We start from the raw sequence: 17,403 nt of genomic DNA, 5'->3' as shown, positions 1-17,403 counted from the left end.
GGCAGAGGAGTAGGTGGACATGGAATACATCTTTCCCCATGGATACATCAGGAATACACCTTTAGACACAGAAGTGCCTGCAGAACACCAGCTGAAAGCGGACAAGAGTACCTGAAAAGAATATATGCTGCTGCTGCTAAGTCACTTCAGTCGTGTCTGACTCTGTGTGACCCCATAGATGGCAGCCCGCCAGGCTCTGCCGTCCCTGGAATTCTCTAGGCAAGAACACTGGAGTGGGTTGCCATTTCCTTCTCCAATGCGTGAAAGTGAAAAGTGAAAAGGAAGTCACTCAGTCGTGTTCAACTGTTTGCGACCTCATGGACTGCAGCCTACCAGGCTCCTCCGTCCATGGGATTTTCCAGGCAAGAGTACTGGAGTGGGTTATGGACCCACGCAAAACTTGGTAGCACAAAGGAACTAGGGAGGGAAACTGGAGTGTTAGTAGGACTGAATCTGCCCTCGGTGGGTAGGGGAACTGAAGCAGGGGTCCAATTCACACATCAGGGCATCTGAGTCAGAAGAGAAACATTTAAGGCTGAGAGTTAAACAGCTGATCTGTGGCAGCCTAAATGGAATGAAATCAGACAGTCCTTGCTGCAGTCATATGTACCCTAGACAGCACAGTGGTTGGGAGCTGTAGTTAAGAGATTATGGAGCAATCCCAAGGCAAGGGCTGCTGTTGACAGCGGAGAGACGAATTGAGGGGATGTGAGGGAGGAGACTGTGGTGGGAAATTCCTGTGGAGGAAAGCTGGGCAGCCATGGAAGCAAGGTGATGCTGCTGAGTCATGCATAGTGGGTAGAGCTATCTCCATAGCCTCTCCCCGCACCCCCCTACCCAACACATGCCAGCAGCTGAACAATAGAAAGGCTGGCCCATCAAACGCCTGACCTACTGAACTACAGAGTAGGACCCCACCCAGGGTGCCCCTTTTAAGTGCCTGAAACACCGATCTACAGAGTAGGACCCCAGCCAGGGGGGGGCCTCTCTATGTGCCTCACGTGTCAAACAACAGAGAAGGATTCCAGGCAAGGGAGCCCTCTAAGTGCCTGAATGGACGGAGCTATGGAGAAAGACTGGCCAAAGAGGCCTTCTGATCACCAGCTACAAAAGGCTTGAAAAAAGACTCTGATAGGGCCATAACTCCTGCAGCAGAGGGAGTCCTGTGTCCCTGCACGTTTGGCACCACCAGGGTCCCCACAAGCCAAGCAGCAGTGCCACCTTCACTCTCAACTCTCGCTGGGGCAGAGCTGCCACAGGCAAAAAAAAAAAAAAAAAAAAAAAAAATCTTGCATCTATCTATGCACACAGGATCGCTTCAGCCATGTTCAACTCTTTGTACCCTGAAGACTGTGGCCTGCCAGGCTTCTCTGTCATGGAGGGGAGTTCTCCAGGAAAGAATACTGGAGCATATTGGCCAATACTGATTGCCATACCCTTCTAGAGCACTATATTTCCTGCTGCCCTAGACGCAGCCACATTTTTTATTGTTGTTATAAACCTCTGTCTCTATATTGGGCTTTTGCAGTTCTGTGGAGTTCTCTCCGCTTTTTTTTTTCCTCTTTTTTTAATTTTAGTTTTTAAACCTATTATTATTATTCTACATTTATTCCTTTGTTTGCTTTTCCTACTGTTCTTTTCCCCTTGCAGTTAATCTTTAATATATATAAATCTTCTCTATCTACCTCTATTTAACTTTGCGTATCTATTCTTTATTTCTTTTTTTTCTTTACTTTGGTCTCAACATATTTGTTAGTTTTGTTTCATTGCTTTAAACCCCAATTGGCACCTGTTTTAGTTTTGTTTTCCAGCTTGTGCTTTAGTTAGTTTTGTTCTGGTAGACATAATTTTCTGGTTCCCTTTATTCACTAGGTCAACTATTGTACTTTAGTTTGTTGGACTGTTTTGATTTTGCTTATGGGTGTATATGTATATGTGTATTTTCAGTCACACTTTTTATTGTTGCTATAAACCTCTGCCTCTACTTTGGGCCTTTGCAGTTCTGTGGAGTTTTCCTTTTTTCTTTATTATTTTTTTTCTTTTCTCTATTTTATAATTGAATAATTATAATTTTCATTTTATTTTTTTAAATATTTAAATAAATATTTTATTTTAAAATTTTAATTTAATTTAATTATAAATTAAAAGAAATTATAATTTATAATTGAATTTTCTTAAACCTATTATATTTTTTCTACATTCCTTTGTTTGCCTTTCCTACTGTTTCCTACTATTCTTTTCCCTTGCAGTTAATCTCCAATGTATATAAATCTTCTTCATCTACCTTTATTTAACTTTGCATATCTATCCTTTCCTTCTTTTCTTTTTTTCCTTTCCTCTTAACATATTTGTTAGTTTTGTTTTCATTGCTTTATTCCCCACTTGGCAACTTGCTTTAGTTTTGTTTTCCAGTTTGTGCTTAGTTAGCATTGCTCTTAACTGGTAAATATAATTTTTGATTTCCTTTGTTCACCAGGTCAATATATTGTATTTTATTTTTGTTGGACTGTTTTGACTTTGCTCATGGGTGTATATTCCATTATTTTAGTTATTATTTGCCTGATTTTGTAACTGACGTTTGTCTGGGGTTCATCTTTGATTTCTTGTTTTTGGATATTTGTTTTAATCTCACTTAATGCCATAATCAACCACTTATGGAATCTTTGTTCCCAACCAGAGATCAAGCCCTGAGCCTCTGGAGTGGGAGCACTGGCTCCAAGACCCTCCATTACCACAGAACTAACCCTAAGCTGTATCAAATAGTGAGAACTCCCACAGAGGAAACCACTTGAATACAAGACCAGCACCACCCAAACACCAGTAGCACCCTGTGCAGGATGCCTCATCTAAACAACAATCAAAAAAAAAAAAGAAAGAAACCCAATTTTCAGCAGACAAGATTACCACCTCACTCAGCCTTGCCCATCAGAGGAAAACAAACAAACAAACAAACAAAAACAGCACAAATCTCACCCTATGAGAAGCTTACACAAACCAATGGGCCAACCTTACGTTCAGGTTAGTTCAGTTGCTCAGTCATGTCTGACTCTTTGCGACCCCATGAACTGCAGCATGACAGGCCTCCCTGTCCATCACCAACTCCCGGAGTCTACCAAAATCCATGTCCATTGAGTTGGTGATGTCCTCCAACCATCTCATCCTCTGTCGTCCCCTTCTCCTCCCACCCTCAGTCTTTCCCAGCATGAGGGTCTTTTCCAATGAGTCAGCTCTTCACATCAGGTGGCCAAAGTATTGGAGTTTCAGCTTCAACATCAGTTCTTCCAATGAACGCCCAGGACTGGTCTCCTTTAGGATGGTCTGTTTGGATCTCCTTGCAGTTCAAGGGACTCTCAAGAGTCTTCTCCAACACCACAGTTGAAGAGCATCAATTCTTCAGTGCTCAGCTTTCCTTATAGTCCAAATCTCACATCCATATATGACTACTGGAAAAACCATAGCCTTGACTAGACAGACCTTTGTTGACAAAGTAATGTCTCTGCTTTTTATTTTTATTTATTTATTTTTATTTTTTAATTTTATTTTATTTAACTTTACAATATTGTATTGGTTTTGCCATATATCAAAATGAATCTGCCACAGGTATACATGTGTTCCCCATCCTGAACCCTCCTCCCTCCCCATACCCTCCCTCTGGGTTGTCCCAGTGCACCAGCCCCAAGCATCCAGTATCGTGCATCGAACCTGGACTGGCAACTCGTTTCATATATGATATTATACATATTTCAATGCCATTCTCCCAAATCATCCCACCCTCTCCCTCTCCCACAGAGTCCAAAAGACTGTTCTATACATCAGTGTCTCTTTTGCTGTCTCGTATACAGGGTTATTGTTACCATCTTTCTAAATTCCATATATATGCGTTAGTATACTGTATTGGTGTTTTTCTTTCTGGGTTACTTCACTCTGTATAATAGGCTCCAGTTTCAAACAAGACCCCTACATATGTTGTCTACAAGAGACCCACCTCAAAACAGGGGACACATACAGACTGAAAGTGAAGGGCTGGAAAAAGATTTTCCATGCAAATAGGGACCAAAAGAAAGCAGGAGTAGCAATACTCGTATCAGATAAAATAGACTTTAAAACAAAGGCTGTGAAAAGAGACAAAGAAGGTCACTACGTAATGATCAAAGGATCAATCCAAGAAGAAGATATAACAATTATAAATATATATGCACCCAACATAGGAGCACCGTAATATGTAAGACAAATACTAACAAGTATGAAAGGAGAAATTAACAATAATACAATAATAGTCTGCTTTTTATTTATTTATTTATTTTTTTGGGTTCTTTTTTTTTAAAATTTTATTTTATTTTTAAACTTTACATAATTGTATTAGTTTTGCAAATATCAAAATGAATCCATCACAGGTATACATGTGCTCCCCATCCTGAACCCTCCTCCCTCCTCCTTCCCCATACTATCCCTCTGGGTCGTCCCAGTGCACTAGCCCCAAGCATCCAGTATCGTGCATTGAACCTGGACTGGCATCTCGTTTCATACATTTTATTTATTTTTTTGATGCGTTAGCTAATTTTATTGTGGTAGTCATTTCACTAAATACATGTTTCAAAACATTATGTTGTACAGCTTAAATTTATACAAGTTATTTTGTCAATTATATTTCAATAAATAAAAATAAAATAGAAGAAGAAAAAAGAATGGATGAGGGGAAGGAGGAAAGGAAGAAAGAAGGAAAGATGAACAATCGATACTCAGATAAACTGAAGTCCGCCACTTGTGCACCAAATCCAAACCTCTCTTGCTGACAAAGATAGTTGCTTCATTCATTGCCCTCTCTCTTTCCTGCATCATAAATTTTCTCTTGCTCAGTGGCATGTAAATATCTGTCTCTGCTTTTTAATATGCTGTCTAGGTTGGTCATAAATTTTATTCCAAAGAGTAAGCGTCTTTTAATTTCATGGCTGCAATCACTATCTGCAGTGATCTTGGAGCCCCCCAAAATAAATTCTGCCACTTTTCCCACTGTTTCCCCATCTATTTGCCATGAAGTGATGGGACCAGATGCCATGATCTTCATTTTCTGAATGTTGAGCTTTAAGCCAACTTTTTCACTCTCCTCTTTCACTTTCATCAAGAGGCTTTTTAGTTCCTCTTCACTTTCTGCCATAAGGGTGGCATCATCTGCATATCTGAGGTTATTGATATTTCTCCCAGCAATCTTGATTCCAGCTTGTGCTTCCTCCAGCCCAGCATTTTTCATGATGTACTCTGCATATCAACTAAATAAGCAGGGTGACAATATACAGCCTTCATGTACTCCTTTTCTTATTTGGAACCAGTCTGTTTTTCCATGTCCAGTTCTAACTGTTGCTTCCTGACCTGCATACAGGTTTCTCAAGATGCAGGTCAGGTGGTCTGGTATTCCCATCCCTTTCAGAATACCTTAGGAGGGCAGAAACCAAAAGGAAGAAAGAATTCAACCTTGAAGCCTGGGAAAAGGAGATCTCAAACACAAGAAGTTAAAAAAAAGAAAAAGCAGAGAAATACTGCACAAATGAAAGAACAAACTAGAAATGCAGAAGTCCAAATAAATGAAGAGGAAATAAGCAAACTACCTGAAAAAGAATTCAGAATAATGATAGTAAAGATGATCAAAACCTTGAAAGCAAAATGGAGAAAATGCAAGAATCAATTAACAAAAACCTAGAAGAATTAAAAAATAAACATGAAGAGACAACAGAACTACTGAAATTAAAAATACTCTAGAAGGAATCAATAGCAGAATATCTGAAGCAGAAGAACAAATCAGTGAACTGGAAGATAAAATGGTGGAAATAATTTCTGAAGTGCAGAATAAAGTAAAAAGAATGAAGATAACTCAATATAGTCTCAGAGACCTCTAGGACAATATCAAATGCACCAACATTAGAATCATAGGGGTCCCAGAAGAAGAAGAAAAAAAGAAAGGGTATGAGAAAGTTTTTGAAGAGATGATAGTTGAAAATTTCCCCAAAATGGAACAGGAAATTGCCAATTAAGTCCAAGAGGCACAAAGAGTCCCATACAGGATAAATCCAAGGAGAAACATGCCAAGGCACATACTAATCAAACTAACAAAGACTAAACACAAAGAAAGAATATTAAAAGCATCGAGGGAGAAGCAACAAGTAATATGTAAGGGAAACCCCATTCACTTGACAGCTGAAATTTCGACAGAAAATCTGCAGGCCAGAAGGGAATGGCAGGATATATTTAAAGTATTGAAAGGGAAAAATCTTCAACCAAGATTACTGTACCCAGCAAGGATCTCATTCAAAATTGATGGAGAAATCAAAAGCTTTTCAGACAAGCAAAAGTTAAGAGAATTCAGTACCACCAAACCAGCTTTACAACAAATATTAAATGCATGTATATAGTCAAGAAATACAAGAGAAGAAAAAATATCTACAAATCAACCCTAAACAATGAAGAAAATTTCAATAGGAACATATATATGAATAATTACTTTAAATGTAAATGGATTAAATGCTCCAACCAAAAATCACAGACTGGCTGAATGGATACAAAAACAAGACCAATATATATACTGTCTATAAGAAACCCACTTTAGATCTCAAGACACATATAGACTGAAAGTGAGAGGATGGAAAAATATATTTCATGCCAATGGGAAGCAAAAGAAAGCTGGAGTAGCAATCCTCGTATCAGACAAAATAGACCTTAAAATAAAGAAGATTGCAAGAGGTAAGGAAGGACACTACATAATGATCAAGGAATCAATCCAAGAGGAAGACATAGCAATTGTAAATATCTATGCACCCAACATAGGAGCACCTCAATACATAAGAGAAACACTAACAGACATAAAAGGAGAAATTGACAATAACACAATAATAGTAGGAGACTTTAACACCCCGCTCACACTGATGGGAAAATCATCAAAACATAAAATTAATAAGAAAACACAAGTCTTCAACGATACATTAGATGAGATAGATCTCATTGATATCTTCAGGACATTCTATCCAAATGCAGAAGAATACATCTTCTCAAGTGCACATGGAACATTCTCCAGGATGGACCACGTCTGGGTCACAAATCAAACCTCAGTAATTTTAAGAAAATTGAAATGGTATCAAGCATCTTCTCCGACCACAATGCTATGACACTAGATATCAGTTACAAGAAAAAAACGAAGAAACACAAACACATGGAGATTAAACAGCATGTTTCTAAATAACCAACAGGTTACTGAAGAAATCAAAAGGGAAATCAAAAAATTTCTACAAACAAATGACAACGAAAACACGACAACTGAAAACCTATGGGGTGCAACAAAAGCAGTCCTAAGAGGGAAATTTATAGCAATACAATTCTACCTCAAGAAACAAGAAAAACATTGAATAGACAACCTAACTCTACATTTAAAACAACTGGAAAAAGAAGGAAAAAAATCCCCAAAATTAGTAGAAGGAAATAAATCATAAAGATCAGAGCAGAAATGATTGAAAAAGAAATGAAAGAAACACTAGTAAATATTAATAAAACTAAAGCTGGTTCTTTGGAAGATAAACAAAATTGACAATCCTTTAGCCAGACTCATCAAGAAAAACAGAGAGAAGAATCAAATCAACAAAATTAGAAGTGAAAAAGGAGTGGTTACAACAGACAATGCAGAAATACAAAGGGTTATAAGAGACTACTATGAACAACTATATGGTAATAAAATGGATAACCTGGAAGAAATGGACAGATTCTTAGAAAAGTTCAATCTTCCAAGACTGAACCAGGAAGAAATGGAAATTATGAACAACCCAAGCACTGAAATTGAAGCTGTGATAAAAAAAATCTCCCAAAAAACAAAAGCCCAGGACCAGATATATGTACAGGAGAATTCTATTAAACATTTAGAGATGACCTAGTGCCTATTCTTCTAAAACTCTTTCAAAAAAATTGCAGAGGAAGGAACACTTCCCAACTCATTCTACGAGGCCACCATCACCCTGATACCAAAACCAGACAAAGACAACACACGAAAAGAAAACTACAGGCCAATATTACTGATGAACATAGATGCAAAAATCCTCAACAAAATTTTAGCAAACAGAATTCAGCAACACATTAAAAAGCTCACACACCATGATCAAGTTGGCTTTATTCCAGGGATGCAAGGATTCTTCAATATATGAAAATCAATCAATGTGATACACCATATTAACAAATTGAAAGATAAAAATCATATGATAATCTCAATAGATGCAGAAAAAGCTTTGACAAAATTCAGTACCGATTTATGATTAAAACTCTTCAAAAAATGGACATGGAAGGAACCTACCTCAACAGAGTAAAGGCCATATATGATAAACCAACAGCAAACATTATTCTCATTGGTGGAAAACTGAAAGCATTCCCTCTAAGATCAGGACCAAGACAAGGGTATCCACTTTCACTACTATTATTCAACATAGTTCTGGAAGTCCTAGTTATAGCAATTAGAGAATAAAAAGAAATAAAAGGAATCCAGATTGAAAAAGAAAAAATAAAGCTCTCACTGTTTGCAAATGACATGATACTGTATATGGAAAACCCTAAAGATAGTATGAGGAAATTACTAGAGGTAATCAGTGAACTTAGCAAGTTGCAGGATACAAAATCAATACAGAGAAATCACTTGCATTTCTATATACTAACAATGAAAATTCAGAAAGAGAAATTAAGGAATCAATCCCATTCACCATTGCAACAAAAAGAATTAAACAGGAATAAACTTACCTAAGGAAACAAAAGAACTGTACACAGAAAATTATAAGACACTAATGAAAGAAACCAAAGAAGACATAAACAGATGGAGAGATATTCCATGTTCCTGGGTAGGAAGAATCAATATTGTGAAAATGACTATATTACCAAATGCAATCTCCAGATTCAATGTGATCCCTATCAAATTACCCATGGCATTAGTCACAGAACTAGATGAAAAATTTTCACGATTCATATGGAAACACAAATGACCCCCAAGAGCCAAAGCAGTTTTGAGAAAGAAGAAGGAGCTGGAGGAATCAACCTTCCTTACTTTAGATTATACTACAAAGCTACAGTCATCAAGACAGTATGGTACTGGCACAAAAACAGAAATATAGACCAATGGAACAAGATAGAAAGCCTAGAAATAAACCCATGCACCTATGGGTACCTTATTTTTGACGAAGGAGGCAAGAATATACAATGGGGCAAAGACAGCCTCTTCAACAAATGGTGCTGGGAAAACTGGACAGCTACGTGTAAAAGAATGAAATTAGAACACTTCCTAACACCATACACAAAGATAGACTCAAAATGGATTAAAGACCTAAATGTAAGACCTGAAACTATAAAACTCTTAGAGGAAAACATAGGGAGAACACTCGATGACAAAAATCAAAGCAAGATCCTCTATGACCCACCTCTTAGAGTAAAGGAAATAAAAACAAAAGTAAACAAATGGGACCTGATTAAACTTAAAAGCTTTTGCACAGCAAAGGAAGCTATAAGCAAGGTGAAAAGACAACCCTCAGGTTGGGAGAAAATAATAGCAAATGAAACTGACAAAGGATTAATTTTCAAAATATACACGCAGCTCATACAACTCAATACCAGGAAACCAAACAACCCAATCAAAAATTGGGAAAAAGACTTCAGTTCAGTTCAGTTCAGTCGCTCAGTCATGTCTGACTCTTTGCGACCCCACGGACTGCAACACACTAGGCTTCCCTGTCCATCACCAGCTGCCGGAGTTTACCCAAACTCATGTCCGTTGAGTCAGTGATGCCATCCAACCATCTCATCCTCTGTCATCCCCTTCTCCTCCTGCCCTCAGTCTTTCCCAGCATCAGGGTCTTTTCAAATGAGTCAGCTTAACAAACATTTTTCCAAAGAAGACTTGCAGATGGCTAATAAATACAGGAAAAGGTGCTCAACATCTCTCATTATTAGAGAAATGCAAATCAAAACCACAATGAGATATCACCTCACGCCGGTCAGAATGGCCGTCATCAGAAAGTCTACAAACAATAAATGCTGGAGAAGGTGTGGAGAAAAGGGAATGCTCTTGCACTGTTGGTGGGAATGTCAATTGATACAGCCACCATGGAAGACAGTATGGAGATTCCCTAAAAAACTAGGAATAAAACCACCATATGACCCAGCAATCGCACTCCTAGGCATATACCCTGAGGAAACCAAAACTGAAAAAGACACATGTATCCCTTTGTTCACTGAAATACTATTTACAATAGCTAGGAGAAGGCAATGGCACCCCACTCCAGTACTCTTGCCTGGAAAATCCCATGGACGGAGGAGTATGGTAGGCTGCAGTCCATGGGGTTGCTATGAGTCGGACATGACTGAGTGACTTCACTTTCACTTTTCACTTTCATGCATTGGAGAAGAAAATGGCAACCCACTCCAGTGTTCTTGCCTGGAGAATCCCAGGGACAGAGGAGCCTGATGGGCTGCCGTCTATGGGGTCACACAGAGTTGGACACGACTGAAGCGACTTAGCAGCAGCAGCAGCAGAACAAGGAAGCAACCTAGTTGCCCTTCGACAGATGAATGGATAAAGATTGTGGTACATACAACATTATGGATGTTCCATAATGTCGTAGGAGGAAATGCATGGAATCTAGAATCTTGCTGGACCCTGGCCAAAGATCTCAATCATCCTTTAATTGTTAGACATTTGTAGACTCTGAAATAGACTTTAACTATAGACTTTGAACCACATTACTATAAAATGGAGATTAAAAACATCTTCATTAAAGGTTTATTGTGAGCACTGAATGAATTATGGGCACAACAAGTTAAAAAAAAAAAGATTGTGGTACATATACAAAATGGAATATTACTCAGCTAGAAAAAGGAACACGTTTGAGTCAGTTCTGATAAGGTGGATGAACCTAGAACCTATTATACAGAGTGAAGTGAGTCAGAAAGAGAAAGATAAATATCATATTCTAACACACATACCACGGAATCTAGAAAAATGGTTCTGAAGAGTTTATCTACAGGGCAGCGATGGAGAAACAGACACAGAGAATAGACTTATGGACATGGGGAGAGAGAAGGAGAGGATGAGATGTGGAAAGAGTGATCCAGAAACTTACATTATCATATGTAAAATAGACAGCCAATGGGAATCTGCCCTATGTCTCAGGAAACTCAAACAGGGGCTCTGTATCAACCTAGAGGGGTGGGATGGAGAGGGAGATGGGAGGGAGGTTTAAAAGGGAGAGGATATATGTATATCTATGGCTGATTCATGTTGAGGTTTGACAGAAAACAACAAAATTTTGTAAAGCAATTATCCTTCAATAAAAAAAAATTAAAAAAAAAAAAAAGAAAAAAGCTGGGAAAGAAAACTCTCAGTGAGCAAAATGAATCTACCAAATGCATATTCCATGACTCTCACGTACATTTCTACCCTTAAAGAGTATTTTTGTCATGGACATTTTTTTACCCTTTGTGTAATTTATCTATGTATTAGTTGGAGGAGTACTTGTCTTTAAAATTGTTTGTTTTCTGTTAAGTTTTTTACAATACCGATCCTGAAAGCTAGGCTCAGAGGAAATAAGCAGTTTTAGTGGAGGGCATGAAGATATATCATTTCCTTAAGAATCCTTGGAAAACTCTTTTTTATTAAATACCACCAAAGCCTGGAAAAAAAAAATGAAGCATAATGGTAGGAATCAAAGACTTGAAAAATTTTTTAAAAAGAAAAAAAAAGTCAATTTAGTTGGTTGGTTAATGTGAATATAAACAATGAACTAATATTCTAAATTCCTTATTTTGGATTCTTTCAAAAGTGAACACTACACACATTAGTCACATAATAGATTATAGATAAGGGAAATCTAATTTCCTAGAACTAAACCAAATCAGAAACATTCAAAAATTAGTTATCTTACTGTTTGAAAAATAGTCTAATACAGAAATAATATTACTTACTTTCATTTGATAACTACATATATTGTCTAAGTCTGAAATAAAATTTTAAGGAAAAATATAGAAAATCTACTTTAGCTCTTTCGTTTGAAAGATTTGATAGTACAGTAATGAAGGCAAAACGGAAAATCTGGTATAAAAGCTAAGTGAAACAGTAGAACACGGAGACACGCAACAATGAGAAGATTCATTTCCCAATTCTGAGGAAGCAGTGTTGTTTCAGTGTTGGCAAAAATTATTTGCTGTCATTGGTTTCAGGCTACAGTAATTTTCTTTAGAACTGTACAGTGTTTGGATGCTGGGAAATCATTCCTGAGGGGGATTGGTTAGACTGGAGACCTATACTAAAATGCACTGAGTGCCCTATCCTGGGTTATCCTTGGATCTAGGATGGGAGTACCCTATGCTCTGCCTGCCCAGCCAACCTGGACATCCAGAAGTTAGGTAAGAACTCTGTGCAGTGTTGATATGCTGTTACACACACACACACACACACACACACACTCTCTCTCTCTCTCTCTCTCTCTCTCTGACTCTGTGATTTATGTGAAAATACTGTAGAGGTTTTGAAGGGGGAAATATCACCCTTTAATGAGGTTCTTTTCAGAAGGGATGAGAAAGGAGTTGAATTTTGAATGATGGGTGCTATTTAGCTAAACCATTATGGTGGGAGGGTTTTCTTGCAGAGGTAACAAAACTGACAAAGTTAAGATGGGCACACACTTGAATCTTTGGAGCAAAATGTATTTATAAATGAAAAACCTACAGTTTCATAAAATAAGCAGCCATCAGGTTTGAACTTGTGAGTTAAGGGCAAAAATGTATGTAGAGTCAAACATTTAGAAACCTTGTGTTGGGGTGGTGTTTACAAGAGTCCTAAAACAGGTACAGGGAAAGGAAAGGGTTCCCTGCTTGCTGCCTACACACCCAATGACTCCTGATGCTTTCTCATCACCCTAAGGCTCTTATTCCAGGTCTCAGAGCTGTTAAGAAGGCAAAGTTGTAAAGGTAGGTTAAGACAGTCTTGAGTCAAGCCCGTGTCTTTTCTTTCCAGAGCCTTCCTTCTTCTCTCTCCTTCTCATAGACACCCACTGTTCCGTGGTAACTGTGCAGACCTTCTCTCTGGTTTGTCCACTCAACTCTGTCCTTAATAGCGGTACTTGGATGTTTGGTTATGAGCAAATACTGTCACTCAAAGATTGACCCCCATGTGGCAGGCTACTGTGGATGGCAGCTTTGGCTGGTGGGGAGGAGCAGGTGGGCTTTCCCATTCCTCACAGGACACCATCTTGGAACCAGTGATACACTGAGGGGAATGTTAGGAGGAAGTCTGGTCACAGTGGGCACTGCTTGCCTTTCCGCGTCATAGGAATGAGACTGTTTATTCCTTAAGGAGAAGTCTATCAGCCTTCTGAGTGTGGTTATATTTTGTGCCTCTCATGTGCAATTCTCTGAGCCTGATGGTGGGAGGGGAAAGCTAAGAGCCTGAAACAGGACTTGTCACCTTAAGTATCCAATCATAATTGATAACCGGAGCGCACTTTGTGTTTGAGACCTATTTGATGTTTGAGAGATTTTGGAATATAAATGTTTTCCAGCTCTTTGTCTTGACAGACAGAGATGATTAATGATATGTGGTGTCTAAGGAGATGAAATGAGCAAGGCTACAATGTGTGGAGATTTTTGACAGGGGACTTTTAGAAGGCATTAGAGAAGCATGGATCTGTTTCTTTAACTGACACCTTGGTTTTCTGTCTTTCACCCTGACTGACAAATAAGAGGCCTCCCCATCTCCTTGCCAAAGAGCTCTCAGGGGAGTAAACTGATTGTGTGTTGCAGTGGCTGTGGTTTACGTTTAGAATCCTGCTTACTTTTAAGTCAAGTGGAGCTTTAGTTTCAGTTATTTAACTGTGAAAACTAAAAAACTGTGTGTGGAAAAGATTTCCTCCCTTCTATTTAAATGTCCGTTCTCCTTAAAAGTTAAGCTTGTTATTTTAGAGAAAAATGATTTTCAATCCTCATGAAATAAATTCCGATGTTTGCAATTCTATGACGACTTCACTGGGGATTAAAATCTCCCATTTTGTAAGGAAGCTTCATTCACCAAGGTAGCAATCTTGGTGGAAAGCTTTTGAGGCATCAACTGAGTTCATGATTATTAGCAAGAAATTTTCTTTCAAAGCATCAGTCATTTTAGGTGTGCCTGGAGAGGTGAGCAATGTTGCCTGTTCATTTGGATGCTTTTCCAGTTATAAAATGGGCTCATGGTCTTAAATTCAGGAGAGTACTGTAATATCCTATTTTAATTTATTGCTTCTGAGTGGGATAAACGAAATTCCTCTGTTCAACATATTTCTCGGTTCTATTAGTTGTAACCTTTACTGCCCTCCCCCTGTCCCTGCCAAAGACAGAATGCATTTTTGGTATTTTCCCAGGGAGACTATAAAACTACTATGAAAGCTTTCATGTGTTCATTTACTCACCAAAGAAATTGTTGGGTGATTTTATTTTGCAAGACATTGTGAAATGCTAGGAGAAACAAAGAAGAACTGGGCACGTATTCGCCTTTAAGTTGAAGACCGATAGGGGAGGTAGACACACACACACAGAATATTTTCATAGCCCTCTACTTTATTCTGCACTGAGTTGGAGTCAAGGCAGTTGCTCAATCAGTGCTTTTTGGCTGACAGTTAACTAGAAGAGAATGTGGCTATCATCCTGTCCAATTCATCCATAGCACTGGGGAGGAAAATACTCAGAAAGGCTTAGCTACATGCCCAAGGCAACACAGCTAATTAGATACCAAGCCAAAGACATCTAATTCCAAGTCTGAGGCTTTTCTGCTTTCTAAATAAGCTGCTTTTCCTAATTTTGAAAAAGAAAAGAAAATGTTAGTGGCTCAGTTGTGTCCAGCTCTTTGGGACCCCATGGACTCCTAGCCCACCAGGCTCCTCTGTCCATGGGGATTCTCCAGGCAAGAATATTGGAGTGGGTTGCCATGCCCGCCCTCCATGGGATCTTCCCAACCCAGGAATGGAACCCAGGTCTCCCGCGTTGCAAGTGGATTCTTTACCATCTGAACCACCAGGGAACTGCTTCCAAATTCATCCTTCAGATTTACAGGTGGAGGTAAATCACTGACTTCCCTTGAGGATTTCGCCACTCCCAAAATTAAGTTAGAAGTTGGGGACTCTGGACTGAGTTAATACAAAGAGATCATGTTTGACTTTTGTATGTTACAAAGTCTCATTCAAATATGTAACAGTTTCTTCTTCATTTTGTTTTATTTTTTTGCATCTCACATTTTTGTTCTCAGAGAAGGGATTGGTAAGAAGACTGAAGATGAGTGTCGGTTTAAGGGGTTGCCAGCTCTGCTACCAAAGTTATTTTTCAGTGTGCAAATAATGTGATTGAGGCTGGCGGGAGTGTGGAGAGAAGAGGGGAAGCTTTTCAGGAAGTATAAGTATTCGCGATCATTTCCACATATATTTTTTCGCCTTTAATTTAAAATCAGGTTGATAGAAGGGTGCGAAGGGGAAGGAGGTGGGAGAAAGTTTCAGGAGGGAGGAAACATATGTATACTTATGGCTGATTCATGTTGATGTATGGCAGAAAACCAACACAGTATTATAAAATAATTATCCTCCAATTAAAAATGAAATAAAATTAAAAAAATTATAATCAGGTTGAAATCATTCCTGGTTTGCAATCAATCTTTTTTCATTGAGCAGTTATTGCTGAATTCTTCAATTCAACTTATTTTTCTTTTACGTGTCACAGTTGGTCTGATGCTAGACTAATGTGTGTGGAATTGATTTCTGACAACCGAAATATCTAGATCTATTTGGGAAAATATATTCTCTGTATTTGCAGGTTTTCCCAAATGTAACGCAAAACTCGTATATTTAAAATACATAAAAGGCAGATCCAAAGCACATTGCAAAAATCAAAAGGGGGAAATCGATACTCTATTAGGGATGACATTACACAGAATTTCTGTTCATAAATAAGAAAAAAAAAACCCTTTGATTTTATCTTTTGTCAAATAAATAACTAGCTTTATTTTAAAATCATTTCCCCCCTTTTACATTTAAGTTCTCAAGCCTTTAAACTGTATACCAAATGACAAAACAGAAATTGAGATAATTAATACCATCAATAAGTTGCAATTATCACGTGCTACAGTTTTTTATAAAATCAATTCTCTCAACGCCGTCTCTCGTGGAGCGAAATGCACAGCTTATTGAGCACAGTAAATCAACACAGTCTTGCTATTTGAGAAGTTAATATTGTAAGAACTACTTTTTCTTTCATTGTCAAAAGAAAGTGGCTATCTAATTAGAGATAAGGGGTGTCTAAAAAATATTATCAAATTATTGGCTAAATAGGCCTCTGTCTCCTGCTCTCTCAACTCAGATTGTCTTCACAGAGAGGCATATAGGTTTGAATGTAAGGTGTAGGAGACAAACGCAGTCTTTGCACAGCTTGCAGCCCCTTCCATTTATCCCTCTGTCTTGCCTGCCTCCTGTTCTCTTTTTTCCCAAGGGTGACCAGGGTTAGCAGAGTGACTGCATTTGGCAGGGAAGGAGCAATAGAGGTCCTTCTTATCCTTGGTCCTTCCTATCCTTGGCTTTTCAGCTTCGGGAGGAATCTGACAAAGTACTTCTGGAAATCAGCTATGAACTCAGAGAAGCTTGGTTTTCAGTATGTTTCTGTTACTGATTTCTGCCAAGGCAGATACCTATGGCATATTTGGTACTTTGAAGAGATAAGTCTTTTAAATAATCACGTTTTGCTTTTGGTAACACCTGTCCTGTGAGTATCTTTGAAAATTCAGAGTCCTTGGAGTGAAATCTCATAGAAGACCATGCTGGCTCTACCTCAGGCCTCACTTGGATCATGTAGAAGGCCCTGCGGTGTTTGCTGAGAGGTCTTGTAACGGAACGGAGGTGTCCAAACCTGGCCAGCTGTGCTCTCACGCCACATCATGCCTGAGTACACTAGAGATTCCAGGGGCAGGAAGAGGTGGCCCCCACCTCCAGGACAAATGAGGTAATCAATTCCCAATTCTCATGGTACTTCATGCCATCTTTTACATGAGGACAGAAGAGCCCATAATAAGAAACACTTAAAATAATACAAATGCTTTATATGTGAGGGGGAAAAGATCAGCAAAAATATTCAGAAAATGATAGTGCCTTGGACTTCTCTGAGAAGGCTTTGTTGTGGGACTGTTTTATCCATCAGCTATTAAAAAAGAGCTTAATGGACAACAAACTTTTCAACGGCCTACAACAATGTTTGAAATTTCTCTCTTTTTTTCCAAAATTAAAAAAGCTCAATTTGATAAAATTGATATTAACATTTAATTTAAGTGTGTGTGTGTGTGTGTGTGTGTGTGTGTGTATATATATATGTATATATATATATATATAT

At 38.4% G+C, this 17,403-nt stretch overlaps 1 pseudogene; it reads right to left on the bottom strand.

Annotated features, from left to right (window-relative positions):
• LOC133248687 (thymidylate synthase-like) overlaps positions 1-16,953 on the bottom strand; it is a 140,377-nt pseudogene extending 123,424 nt beyond the window's left edge.
• Positions 16,954-17,403: the final 450 nt, after the last annotated feature.

The sequence above is a fragment of the Bos javanicus genome, chromosome 5, assembly GCF_032452875.1.
Source record: "Bos javanicus breed banteng chromosome 5, ARS-OSU_banteng_1.0, whole genome shotgun sequence".
Taxonomy (NCBI): domain Eukaryota; kingdom Metazoa; phylum Chordata; class Mammalia; order Artiodactyla; family Bovidae; genus Bos; species Bos javanicus.
The sequence above is the reverse complement of the archived record's forward strand: the minus strand, read 5'-3'. Positions and strand labels throughout refer to the sequence as shown.